Source organism: Xenopus laevis, chromosome 3L (assembly GCF_017654675.1).
Source record: "Xenopus laevis strain J_2021 chromosome 3L, Xenopus_laevis_v10.1, whole genome shotgun sequence".
Classification (NCBI taxonomy): Eukaryota; Metazoa; Chordata; class Amphibia; order Anura; family Pipidae; genus Xenopus; species Xenopus laevis.
Window position 1 is genome coordinate 126,518,419 of NC_054375.1, and position 13,792 is coordinate 126,532,210.

The 13,792-nt window shown below is 40.1% G+C and overlaps 1 long non-coding RNA gene across 1 annotated transcript; it reads right to left on the bottom strand.

Annotated features, from left to right (window-relative positions):
* Window positions 1-8,753: 8,753 nt before the first annotated feature.
* Window positions 8,754-12,958, bottom strand: LOC121401175. The gene is made up of 2 exons (XR_005966159.1): window positions 11,968-12,958; window positions 8,754-8,954 (listed from the first exon to the last, which is right to left on the bottom strand). It is a non-coding gene; the product is annotated as an uncharacterized LOC121401175 (long non-coding RNA).
* Between the last annotated feature and the right edge of the window lie 834 nt (window positions 12,959-13,792).

The following is a 13,792-nucleotide window of genomic DNA, read 5'->3' on the forward strand; positions in this document are numbered from 1 at the left end:
ATAAAAATTTTATTTTGCCCTACACATGTGCCCACTGTATAGTTAAGTTGCCATTAGTCAGGAAATGTAGGGGGGAAGGAGGGGAGCCCCAAAAAATTTTTCGATCTTTTTCAGCCTATCACCCATAATGTAGAAAACACGCCAGCGTTTTTTGGGACTTAGAAAAAATTTTGACTTTTTTTGAAGCAATCCCTATCTACTCTATTGCGCTTCGCCTGGTCTGAGGTGGCGAAGGGAGTCTAGTGTAAAAGGTAACGTTGAGTACACTGCGCTCGTTAGTGAATTTGCGTAGTTACGTCGCTAGCGAAACTTCGCCAGGCGTAAGGGTGCGAAGTAACACTAGCGAAACTATGCCAGCGTTCGTTAGTGAATTTGCGCAGTAACGAAAATGCCAAACGCTAGCGAAGTAACGCTAGCGTTCGGCGCTTCGGCGCTTAGTGAATTTGCCCCATGGTTTTATCAACAGCTTTCAGGCACAATATTTGCCTATTGCTGTATAATACAAAATAACCATGAATTTCCTGTAAATTATATCCTTAGAATTGGTGCTTAGTGATGTCATTGATTATAATCGGAGCTTTTTATACATTATAATCGGAGCTTAGTGATGTCATTTCTGTCACATGACTCACTGAAACTTGTGTATTATAATAAATAAAGTACCCCCTGTTGCAAAATATGAGGATATTAGAAGTCACCTTGGAGTTCCATGACCTGTATAAAAACATTCGGCCTTCAGCCTCGTGCTTTTATATGGTCATGGAACTCGTCAATAATGTATAAGATCCTTATATTTTAAAAAGTGGGTGCTTTATTCACTATATATTCACATACATAACATTGCTATAACCCTAACCTTGGTGAGCCATTGGCTCTCAGGCTCTTATTTTAAGATTAAAACAGTCACAAGTATTCATCTTTATTTTTATCAACCCATTTGCTATCAATTGAAGTGATAGATGGTTATTTGCTGCATTACTCATTATTAGTGTATATGTGTATCGTTTCTGTAAGTGGAATGGTAGATCAAAAGAAATGTGGTCTCCGGAGAGGAACCTGCTTAACTGGAAATGCAGAGTAGGTAGCAGAGCAGGTATTGACTTCTGCTGAGAGAATACTAGGATGGATTGTCCTTAAAGGTAAATATTGAGTTTGGCTCTGCTAAGGTCAATGTTTAGCTTCTGGCTCCATAAATCACGGTGATTGGCTGTACAGGATCAATATTTGCTGACTGCTGACTTCACAAGCATGCCCCTCCAGTAGCAAAAGACACAGTGAGGTGTTACTACAAATGAGGGTGGGGTAGAAGAGATGCCATTCATGGTGCACGGAAAGGCTAAAGCAGAATTAACTGGTGTGACGTGCAAGAAAACACAGCAATAGTAACAGCTTGGAAATAAGCTTCAAGGGCAGTTTCCCATGTTCTAAAGCTGCTCAATGTGAACACATCACTCAGAAATGAATTTGTGCTCCCGTGTCTACAAACAGATCCGTGAGAAGTAAAAGTGAGGTCAACTGTGACTCCCTCTTAGACCTATTCCACTCTGTGTAGCACTAAATGAAGTCAAATGGAAGTTCTACATTACACTTGTGACTTTCACCTGACTTTGTAAAAATGTCTGGTTGGTTAGTCAGATACCTATTAACATTGTCAGGCAACTGCTGATGCTTTGTGTTGACATGGTGTTTAAAGTGTTGTACTATTTGTGCATAACTTGCTCCCCTGCACTAAGAGGCGCTACAGAACATTCCTTTTGTAGATTGCTGTGTACATCGACTAGGCTACCATGGCTATGGCAAAATAGCTTGAGTGCAGACTTTAAAGGCGGCCATATAAGGACAGCTTTTGTCTTGTGAAACAAACAATTTTAGGACGATCCAATAAAATCATTTACATATATATGTCAATGTTAATATATGTTAGCTCTTGCTGCCACACGACAATCATACAACAAAAGTCTCCTCGCTTATTGTCGCCATTGACAGATGAATCGTTCATTAAAGGAGAAGGAAAGTCATTTCACACTTGGGGGTGTCAAATGTTAGGCACCCCCAAAATGTATTTACTGACCTGAAACCCAAGGCCGGTGCTCCTATCAGCAGAAAACAACACTGACCCGGGGTTATTCCAGCGAGAACCACAGAGTAATCCTCGTTTGGCTTATTCTTGCTTCTCGCAGCTGCGCATGTGCATTAGATTGAAAAGCCGAACTTTATCTAAAAAGTTGGCTATTTCATTTTACTGCGCATGCATCTCCCCCAGGAAATTTGAAGCACGAAGAAGCCGGAAGAAGATCACTCCGTGATGCTCGCTGGAATAACCCTGGGCCAGTTCAGTTTTCTGCTGATAGGAGCATCGGCCCGGGGTTTCAGGTAAGTCAATACATTCACTTGGGGGTGCCTAACGTTTCTTTCTTTCTCCTTTAAAACGGGCAGTTAGCCAATAAGATTATTTGCAGATCAGCCATTGTATGACCAGCATAAGTCTTGTTTTTAAACTATAACTACCAAGATCTCTAGCCTTGATATAAATCCATAGGGTGCAATAAAATGTTTTACATTTCTTTGTTTTGTGGGACCCCACAAGTTTCTAACCTCTAATCCCTAATTAGGGAATAAACTTGTGTTCACGTTGGGCTCAGGTTCAGTTACGGCAAGAAAAACTAGTAGTAACATTGCAGAAACACTTTTTGATCTAAACAGTTGACTTTCACAGCCCAGTAGGTTTAAATGAAGAGTTGACCTTATGAAGATTATCCATTATTATACAGCTTCTAGCTTGTTTGGTTGATATATTCATAGCAGTTTGGTCAAACCTCTTTACTGTTTTACCTTTATGCACAAAAAGAGGTCTGTAGGGGTTTGCTGAGATGACAATGCAACTTGATTGGCCTACACAGAGCCCTGAACTTAACCCAACTGATAACATGTGAGTTGGACCGGGATGCTGACTGCAAGCCAGGCTTGATCCCCATCATCAGTGTCCACACACACTAATGTTTTTGTGGTTAAACATCTCTAATGAGAAGCCTTTCCAGAACAGACTGTTATAGCAGCAAAGGGAGGACCAGCTAATTATTAGTACCCTTTGTTTGGAAATAAGATGTTGGACAGGCAGGTGTCTGAATATTTTTGGTCACAGATTGAATCTGACAGGAGAACCTCTTCAGAAATGAATTGTAGAATTTTAACTGTAAATTTTACACCTTAAAGGAGAATTAAACCGTAAAAATCAATTTGGCTAAAAATGCCATATTTTATATACTGAACTTATTGCACCAGCCTAAAGTTTCAGCTTGTCAATAGCAGCAATGATCCAGGACTTCAAACTTGTCACAGGGGGTCACCATCTTGGAAAGTGTCTGTGACACTCACATGCTCAGTGGGCTCTGAGCAGCTGTTGAGAAGCTAAACTTAGGGGTCGTCGCAAATTATCAAGCAGAAAATGAGGTTGGCCTGTAATATAAGCTGATGCTACAGGGCTGATTATTAAATTCTGATGCTAGTTGCACTGGTTATGCATTTACCAGTAATCTGTATTATTTACTAATCGGCCTAATAGTGTGACAGTTATATTCTATATGTAGAATATATTGTGAGTGGGTCCCTAAGCTCAGTAAGTGACATCAGCACAGAACATGTGCAGTGAATCAGCAGAAAAGAAGTTGAGGAGCTACTGGGGCATCTTCAGAGGCGCATATCTTCCCTGCTAAAGGACTGTGGTTGCTTTGGGCTGTTACAGAATCCCAAAACATAATGTACAACATTTCTAGCCTACTTCTTTATCTTTAGTTCTCCTTTAAGATGAAACCTCCTAGCTAATGGTCAATAAAGCAGAAAAGAGTTTATTGCTTGTTCATCTAATATATGTATACAAAGTTACCATTTGCCCCAACCACCTGTTCTCCAGTGAAAACAATCCCAACTTATTGACAACAAAGTTCCTTGGATGTTTCCATCGTACATGTATTTTATGTTGGAATAGAAATAGAATATGTCTTCTACTATATGCTTTAGGTTTCTGAAAATTCAGTCTTTGCTGTAATTGTGAAAACAGAACTTTCCAGCCATTTCTTAGGTGAGACAGTGAGGGAGGAAAGTGGGACAGAATTAGGAAAGTCAAATGTGTTTGCTATAGCCAGTGGGAAAATGTCTATTAGGCGTGATTAGATCATTCTTTGTGCCCATTCACTGAAACATCTGGACTGTGTAGAAAGGAATGAGAGGAAGAGAGATGGGAGTTGAAAGATTCACATATTACCAGTGCCCTCTTCCATTGCAGACTGCTATGTTGAACTTAAATTATAGGAATTAATGCCCATACTGTGTAATCCAACTACAACACAGCATAGATCATTCTCATCCCTCTCCTTGGCAAGTGGACAGTGCTTCTCTTCATATACAGGAGTACAAGGAGCAAACAATCTGTCCTTTTATCACCGTCTCCGCTCATGCCTGAAGTGACAGATATATTATTGAAGGCTAAACCTGTTTTGGTTTCGTGTAGATAATTAAAAACCATTCCTGAAAATTGCCGTTCCTCAGCAACAGCATAAATAAATAAATAAAAGAGCTGCGTATGATCCATAATTTTCACTCCTAACTCAATTGCCCGGCTTGGAAAGTGATTTACTCCTAGTTCTGCTCAATACTTTTCAGCTTTATTTAATGTAACAGTTATGGCACATAAAAACTTTATTGGAAATCCTTTGGGAGCGTGATTGAGCAGGAAACAGTCATTGCTAATAACATTAGAACAGCAGAGAGAGAGGATCTATCAGAGCTCGGTCTCACACTGACCTTTTATGGCCGCACTGATGAAAGGTTTCTTTAGAGAGTATTTCCATTCTGTTATTGACTGTCGAATGCTGGCTACGGGCCTGTTAGAATTGTAGCACTGGCAGCTGGATTAGTGCATCAGCGTTGGTATAGGAAGGCCACTGCCCATTTCTGCTCAGCGATAAGTGGATTTACCTGTGCCAGGGACATTCCCATTTTCCAAGCGCAAAATAAAAGAACTGTAGATTAGCCAACATGTAAGATCTCTTATCTTTGAGTTAAGTGCTCACATTGCATGATTGCATTATTATATCATAGGCAAATTCTATAAATATATCTTGGGTTGTATTCTTAGTTCCATATTCCTAATGGTCTAGCTGTGTACTCATCTTATATCTCCATGTGCATCTCCACAACCAGCTGATCCCCTAACATCATTGACATTCTTCCTCCATACATGTTTTACCCGGGACCCATATGCCAGAGTTTACCTCTTCCGCTTTGCCATTCCACAAAATCATATAAAGAGCATATTCTAAGTCATCACATTCATTTATTTCCTGAGGTTTATTCACATACCAAAAATGTAGACTTCATCAGTTGTACATAATTGCTTTTTTGATATTTCCCCAGTTGTATTCAGCTCCTAGACATTTAACTTTATTCACTTGTTGATAGTGCCCAGTTGTATAGGTAATTCCTTGCCCATTTTAGTACGTAATCAAATGAAACAATAGAAACAAAGTGTATGGATGTACTACATATACAATAGGTGCCTCCTATTAAAGCTAATCATAGATAGCATAAGATGGAACCTACCTGTCAATATGTTTTTTCTCTATGGTATTAAAGTAGGGGTGCTAGAATGTCTCCACTGGAGTCAGATGGCCTCCAAGCCTTTTAAAAACAGAGGCTGCATCATAATCTCCTCTTAGATCACTGAAGGATGGACATTGTAGTCAATAGCCTGGCATGTGAGGTTCTAGAGAAGAGGGTGCCTAAAGGAAAAAGTCCAAGCCTAAACAAGTGGTGTTAGATATTGTGTGTAGGTCTTCTAGGAACACAAGATAATTATTGTGAGTATTCTGAGTTAGAACCATGGGCGCAAAATCTGCCATCATAGGGATTCAAATACATATACTGTATGTATGTCAAAGACAGTTCCCTTGGGACTAAAGACATACCATGTTACTGCTGTTATTATTGTTATTATTTTTATTATTACTATTATTATCAAGTATTTTTCAGAGCACCAGCATACTGCGCAGCTCAGTAAAATTAATGTGCTTCTACAAAGAAATCACATGAATTACATGCATATAACATACAGAGTTACATACATGACAGCCAGTACTGGTACAAAAGGTGAGAAAGGCCCTTGCAGAAGAGCTTACAATCTAAAGGAGAATGGAATGAGACACAAGGGGCGGGTGAGAGGTGTAGCATATGGTATTGCATTTGGTAGTGAGAGAAGGCTTCTCTAAATAAGTGTGTTTTAAGAGATCTTTTGACAGCAGAAAGGTTGGGAGAAAGTCAGACAGACTGTGGGAGAGAATTCCAGAGGAGAGGTGCAGCCTTTGCATAGTCTTGAATGCGAGTATGCGAGGAGGTAATGAGAGAAGAGTTGAGGAGCAGGTCAGTAGAGGAGCGTAGTAAACTTTTGCTTGATTATCTAAAGATGAGTTCAGAGATGTAGGGAGGGGCAGAGTTATTAAGTTATTGAATGTCAGGGTCATTAGTTTGAAATTAATTCTGAAAGGTAGCTGAAGCCAATGCAGGGATTGGCAGAGTGGCCTGGCAGAGGAGGAGCGGTTGCTGACGCTGAGGTGTATAAGCCTGGAACTCAAATGCCATCTTATGTGATACCAGTAAACACTTCTTGGAGAACTAATAAAAGCAATAGGCCCATATTAGCAGACTGGGGACAAACACCACGGATATCTTATTAAGACACGTGTTGTGTATGTTCCACAAGCAGGTCTAGACAATGCTACTCTTCGTACTACAATATCTGAACAACATCAAGGGTATGTATTAACTCATGAATCCTGTACTTATCCTTTTATTTCCACTCAAGGCTTACTTATTCAACGAATTTCATAGCAGAGACAGTGATCATGACTTCTTTCAGCTTCAAACAAGGTGGCACTTGTTTTCTGGTCGGAGCCAAAAGACCCAATGGAAGTCGACAGGTGGTATCTGTTCCACTCTATCTTCAACCAATCACCTTGGATATGAAAGGGAAGACTGAGCTGCAGCGCTAGTGAGTTAAGTCTGTGCCATCCATATTAATTGTCCTACATATAAGGAATCCAATGGCACCGTTATTTTAGAAAAAACAATCACATTAACCACAGTTTGAGACTTATGTTTGCATTCATAAAGTTCAATAGCGATTCTAGAGAATGGACTCTTAAACTCTTATTTAGTCTAATAAATGTTATTACTGTATCATCATCCGACTGATTTCCTATTTTAATAATCACATTTTATGTATAGTGTTCTGCAAAGGAAGGTCTTGGCCTTTATGACAATTCTCTCATGTAGTTAAGTTGCAGAGCTGTTCCAAAGAAGGTAGCCCCTCAAGTCTGGGAGATGCTTCATTTATTCAGATATACAACATTATTGATAGCCTTTTAACTCGATTTAATGCTCTTTCACTTGTTGTACCACAAGAAAACCTTTTGTGTATGTGTAAAAGATCAGCGACACTGGCCGTGTCTGATATGAAATAACTTCGGTCTCCTCATATTCTTTTTTTATACGTAAGAGATAACAGAGCAAAATAACTCAATATCAAAGGGGTTGTGCACCTTTGCTATAGAGAGTGATATTTTGAGACCGTTATATTTGTAATTTGTTATTTAGCTTTTATTCAGGAGCTCTCGGGTTCAACCATCTAGTTGCTAGGGTCCAAATTACCCTAGCAACCATGCACTGATTTGAATAAGAGACTGAATAGAAAAATGTGAACTAAGAAAAGCAATAACAATAATTTGTAGCCTTACAAAGTATTTGTTTCGTAGATGGGGTCAGAGACCCCATTTGAAAGCTGGAGTCAGAGTCAGAAAAAGAAGTTACATAATTCAAAACCTATAAAAATGAAAAAAATGAAGGTCAGTGGAATAGTTGCTTAGAATTATCCATATAACATACTAAAAATTAGCCACCCCTTTAACCCCCATACTGTGTGTAGGGATGAGCGAATCTGTCCTGTTTTGCTTCGTTGAAAATTCAGCGCAACTGCGAAAAAATTTGCGAAATCGCATTGAAGTCAATGGGCCTTTTTTACGTGCGACAATTTTTTATGCGCGCAACAAGTTTTCTCACTCCAAATGCATTAAAGTCAACGGGCATTTTTTCTTACGGTGACATTTTTTACTCCAAATGCATTAAAGCCAAAGGGTGTTTTTTCCTATGGGCGGTTTTTCGCAGCAAATTTTTTCGCTGCAAATTTTCACAGCAGTTTTGTGAAACAATTTGCACTACCCATATGTAATAAAAGGCACCAAGTTTGCCCAAGGGCCCCCCACCCAGCAGCAAAGTCCCCTCCAGCCACCACCCCAGCCATAACTCCCCTCCAACCCCCGCTTGTGCATTTTGCTTCACACAGCTGCAACTGGGGCCAGGGAGGAAGGTTGGGGGCAGTAGCAGAGGCCGGGCCCACCGAGTTTTTTCCTGGATGTCCTGCAGGCCCAGTCCAACCCTGCCTCCAAATTGTCCCAATCATTAATTACATTATCTTCATTAGTTACAGTAATGCCTCTCTGGGCAGCAGTGGCAGATACTATAGGGCTGCACAGATCTCATTACTAAGCCAGTCTGTGGAATCTGGACAGAGATATCACCAACACAAAGTCTTAATTTTTCTTTGAACGCATATATTTGAAGGAGCTCTGACTCAAAACGTGTTCATAAATGTTGAGACGCAGAATCAACAAGCAACAAAATTCAAGAACGAGGGGAAAAAAAAATAAGATTGGAAAAGTGAGTTTTATTGATCGGCTGAATGAGATTGATCTCACAGTAACCGCATGGCCAGAAAACCACATATTTTTGGATAACGTTGATGAATAGATTTTTCCAAGCGTAGAAAAACTCAGCTTAGCTTGCTTGACTGATGGGGTTTTGCTGTTCTGGTTGGGTTCTTGCTCCTTTCTTTAACCCTTGCCCTGCTGGCAGGATGAAAAAAAACACAAACAGGAATGGTTGGAGAGTGGTAAAAGGCCAGACTGTGATTAATGTGCAGTCGAGGCTGGTAGAAACCTGTAACTGATGGGTGCAAGGAGAGGCTGCCAGTGTGGGAGTGAAGGTCAATTGAGTGTTAGGAAAATCTGTATTAAAAAATATTTGTTCTGGAAACCTTTACTACACGCAAAGGTGGCACATCATAGAACAACTGTCCCATGAAAATGGGAAATAACCAAGCTCTGAAAACTCAAAGGGAAGGAGAGGGCCATTCGTCATTCTGTTTTCTGTATTTCAGAGAGGTAATATAGAAGTGAAAGGAGTTATATTATATTTTAGAGCTTTTTTTATGTCAGCATTTTTCTAAGATTAGAGAAGTTGTGTTTCAGATTGATCTGAATAGCCAAATTATCTGACTGTTAAGTATTCCTACGACAATTGCATCCTTCCATAAATACCATGTTACCATCTGACGGTGTGAAAAGAAGCTGCAACAACTTGGGTTTGTGGTTATTTTGTTTCCTGCATGGGTTATTAGAGTTGGTCTAATGGCTCGGGAGAATCAGTTTTAAAAGAGCAGCATAAACTGGATGTATTTTATAGTTATTTACCATTAAAGGGAAATTATACCCCCTACACCCCCATTTGTGAAAAAAAGGTGCATAAACACTATCTGAACTTCCAGAAATATATATAAATGTGTTTTTAATGCAACATACCTGACTTCACAGATTAAAAGAAAACCATGATATTCTGTCTGTGATCACATGTACCAGTTCCCTGCCCCCTTAGGCCTACAGTGTAATAACGTTCTATTTGAATTTTGACAAAGAGTTTGATACAGTGCCCCATAAATGTCTTCTTTCAAAGCTAAGGTCTCCTGGTCTTAGTAAAGTTGTTTGTACATTTATAGGAAACTGGCTACAGGATTGGGTTTAGAGGGTGGTTGTCAATGTTGCATTCGCTACTTAAAGTAAGTTACTTGGTCGGATTCCACAGGGTTCTGTATTGGGTCCACTTTTATTTAATTTATTCATGAATGACCTAATGAAGAGTATTGTAAGTAATGGACCAATTTTTGCAGATGACACAAAATTATCCAGCCCAATTAATTCCATCCAGGATACGACATCCTTGCAACACGATCTTGACAAACTGGCAATCTGGGCGGCTAAGTGGCAAATGAGATTCAATGTTGATAAATGGAAAGTCCTGCACCTGGGATGTAAAAATATGCAAGACACTTAGGGGCCGATTCACTAACTTCGAGTGAAGGATTCGAAGTAAAAAAACTTAGAATTTTTGTGCTCCTCGACTATCGAGTAGAAGGATTCGAATAGATTGAGCGCAAAACCGCTGCGACTATTCGCCATTCGATAGTCGAAGTACTGGATCGAGCGCAAAAATGCTGCGACTATTCGCTTATTTGATAGTCGAAGTGCTGTCTCTTTTAAAAATACTTCGACTACCTACTTCGCCACCTAAAACCTACCGAATTGCTTTAAAAGCCTATGGGAAAGTCCCATAGGCTTGTTTTCCAAGTTTTTGATTGAATAAAAAGGCATTCAATCGAATGAAAATCCTTTGATCGAATATTCGATCGAGCGCCTATTCGCCTGGCGAATAGTCGCCAATTCGACTATTCGCCAGCGCGTAAATTCGCCCGAATTGCCTATTCGATTCTATTCGATTCTATTCCCCAGTCGAATTTCGAGGGATTTAACCCCTCGAAATTCGACCCTTGATGAATTTGCCCCTTATACTCTTAATAGGACTGCACTAGGCAAATCTTTAATCGAAAAGGACCTTGGAGTCCTTGTAGATGATAAACTTGGCTGTAGCAAGCAATGTCAGTCAGCAGCATCAAGGGCAAACAAGGTCTTGAGCTGTATTAAAAGGGGCATAAATTTGCCGGGAGGAGGGGGTTATACTTCTACTGGTAAGGCCCCATTGAGCAGTGCTCCAATGGGATATTATTGCATTACACATAATCGAAAGAAGGGTAACCATGCTGGTAAAGGGTATGAAAAGTCTCAGTTTCTTCAAAACTGAGACTTTTCATACCCTGGAGAAGAGGCGCTTAAGGAGGTTATTATAACTATGTATAAATATATAAGTGGACCATACAGTAATCTCTCTAATGTTTTATTTACCAGTATATCATTCCAGAAGACCAAGGCACCAATTCTGATTAGAAGAAAGGTTCCATCTTAATATTCGTAAAGGGTTTTTTACAGTGAGAGCTGAGAAGTTGTTGAATTTTCTCCCTGAATCCGTCATACTGGCTGATACATTAGATACAAGAAGGGGTTGGATGGCTTTGTAGCAAGTGAGTTATTAAAATTAATTCTTGGTAGAAGTTAATCCACTGATTTGATTGCCATCTTGGAGTCAGGAGGAAACAAATTGGAGAGGCTTTATATTGTTTTTTTTTGGCTTTATCTGGATCAACTAGCAGTTATGTAGGTTTTATATAGACATAAAAGGTTGAACTCAATGAACGTGTGTCTTTTTTTAACCTAAGTTACTATGTTACTATGTAATGCAACCCCTCCCACTTCACTTGAAGGGATGGATTTTTGGACTTGAAGTCCCTCTGCTTTCCAGAATGGTACATAGATTCTCTGGAAAATAGAGATATTTTCAGTCTCAGAATTCATCATTTTGCAATGAAACATGGTGAAGAAATTCCTGAATGATTCTATGAGCCTAAGGGGGTGGGGAAATGCCTCTTATGAGTCCAAAAGGGGCAGTTAAGCATGGTGGCATAATATGTCCAAATGCACCCTCACTGTGTGCATCTACTGCATTCTCCAAGAGACGTGGCAAAGATATCTCCATGCCCTGGGGGAAATACAGTGCAACTGCAGGTAGACAAAGCCATTGCAGATGGTTAATAAAAATTGCACCAACCCCCATGAACCTTTTATTTTTAATTAATCACCTAAAAGAGCTGTTGCTTATAACAGAACCATAAAATGCAAAGCTGTTTTTGCTTACCTGCTTTTTCTTCTTTTGACATTTCTTTCTTTCTTTCTTTTTAGGTAAGGCTATAATTTGAATGAATGACTGACCCATTGGCTGTGCAGCTGTTTTGGCCATTTCTTCCAAATATGTGTATGCTGGATCTTGTCTTCGACACTGTGAATGTTCTTACATCACACGGATCCTGGTTTTTCTCAGCTGGACAGAAAGCTCTTCAATCTTTCACAAGAGATTTTTTAGTTGGGAACCTCAACTGGGTTTAGCCGAGAGACATCTGTTTTATAACTCTGAGCAGAGCATCCACGCATTTCGCATAATCAATCACACATTAAGGACTAACACAGTGATGAATTATTTCTTTTGCTCTCTCTTTTTTTTTTTTTTACAGTCCCAAGATAGTTGGCTTTGTATTTATGGTTGCGAAAAAGAGTATTCACACACACGCTGTGTATTTTGGATAATTTCCGGAATAACCTACATAGATAATGCAGGTTTGGGTAGTGGGGAAATGCAGGTTTAAAAATCCCATCAGGCACAGACCACACCATCGTCTCCTGATGGGCCTGCATAGGCCTCTGTTATGTAGGCAACGAAATTTATATGTATAGCAAGCTTAACTATTGGGAAGAACAAATGTTGCAGACTGGAGCATGGAGTTAGGTAATAAAAGGTGCAACATTTACTACTGGTCTAACCATCTATATCCAGCGCACCCGCTTGGGGCATGTCGGAGCTACAATAAGCATATCTTGTGCTTACAGGATGGGGGGATTTTTCAGCGGTGCATGCAGTGGCCGCAAGTTTGGAGGGGGTCCTGGTGGGGAGCACCTCTGGCAGCAGGGCCCCCGACTCAATTAGTTATCGCAACCAATGAACAAGAAGCATTCTTCTGTTACCTGCAAACATCTTATTAGTTTCTATGGTTACTGCACCTATGCAAACTTAGGGGCAAATTCACTAAGATTCGTAGTTGCGCCAGGCACAACTTCGCTGCGCTTCGCCGCACTTCGCCACACTTCGCCAGGCGTAGTTTCGCCAGTGCTCCGCAAATTCACTAAAATCCGAAGTTGCGTACAGGGGTAGCGTAAGGTTGCGAAGTTGCGCTAGCGTTGATTCGCTAAGCGAAGCAAAGGTTAATTTTTTTGCCCTACACATGTGCCCACTGTATAGTTAAGTTGCCATGAGTTAGGAAATGTAGGGGGGAAGGAGGGGAGCCCCAAAAAAATTTTCAATCTTTTTCAGCCTATCACCCATAATATAGAAAACATGCCAGCGTTTTTTGGGACTTAGAAAAAATTTTAACTTTTTTGGAAGCAATCCCTATCTACTCTATTGTGCTTCGCCTGGTCTAAGGTGGCGAAGGAAGTCTAGCGTAAAAGGTAGCGTTCAGTACATTGAAAATTTGCCAGGCGTAAGGGTGCGAAGTAAAACTAGCGAATCTACGCCAGCGTTCGTTAGTGAATTTGCAAAGTAACAAAAATGCCCAATGCTAGCGAATTGACGCTAGCGTTCGGCGCTTCGGCGCTTAGTGAATTTGCCCCTTAGTGCCTTTTATTATATGGGTATACTGTAAAGGGCCTTACTGATTTGGGGTAGATTGGCCATCACTGTTTGAGGAGACAGCACTACAGAGTGGCGAGAAGGTTTTTTACCTCTTTTTTGTTTTGATATTAAAGGTATGGGACCTGTTATCCACAATGCTCTGGACCCGGTGCTTTCTGGATAAGTCTACTAAAAACTGCTGCAAACATTAAATAAACCCAATAGGATTGTTTTGCCTCCAGCAAGGATTAATTATCTACAAGATATATCCATCTATACTGTTTTCTAATAACAGAGA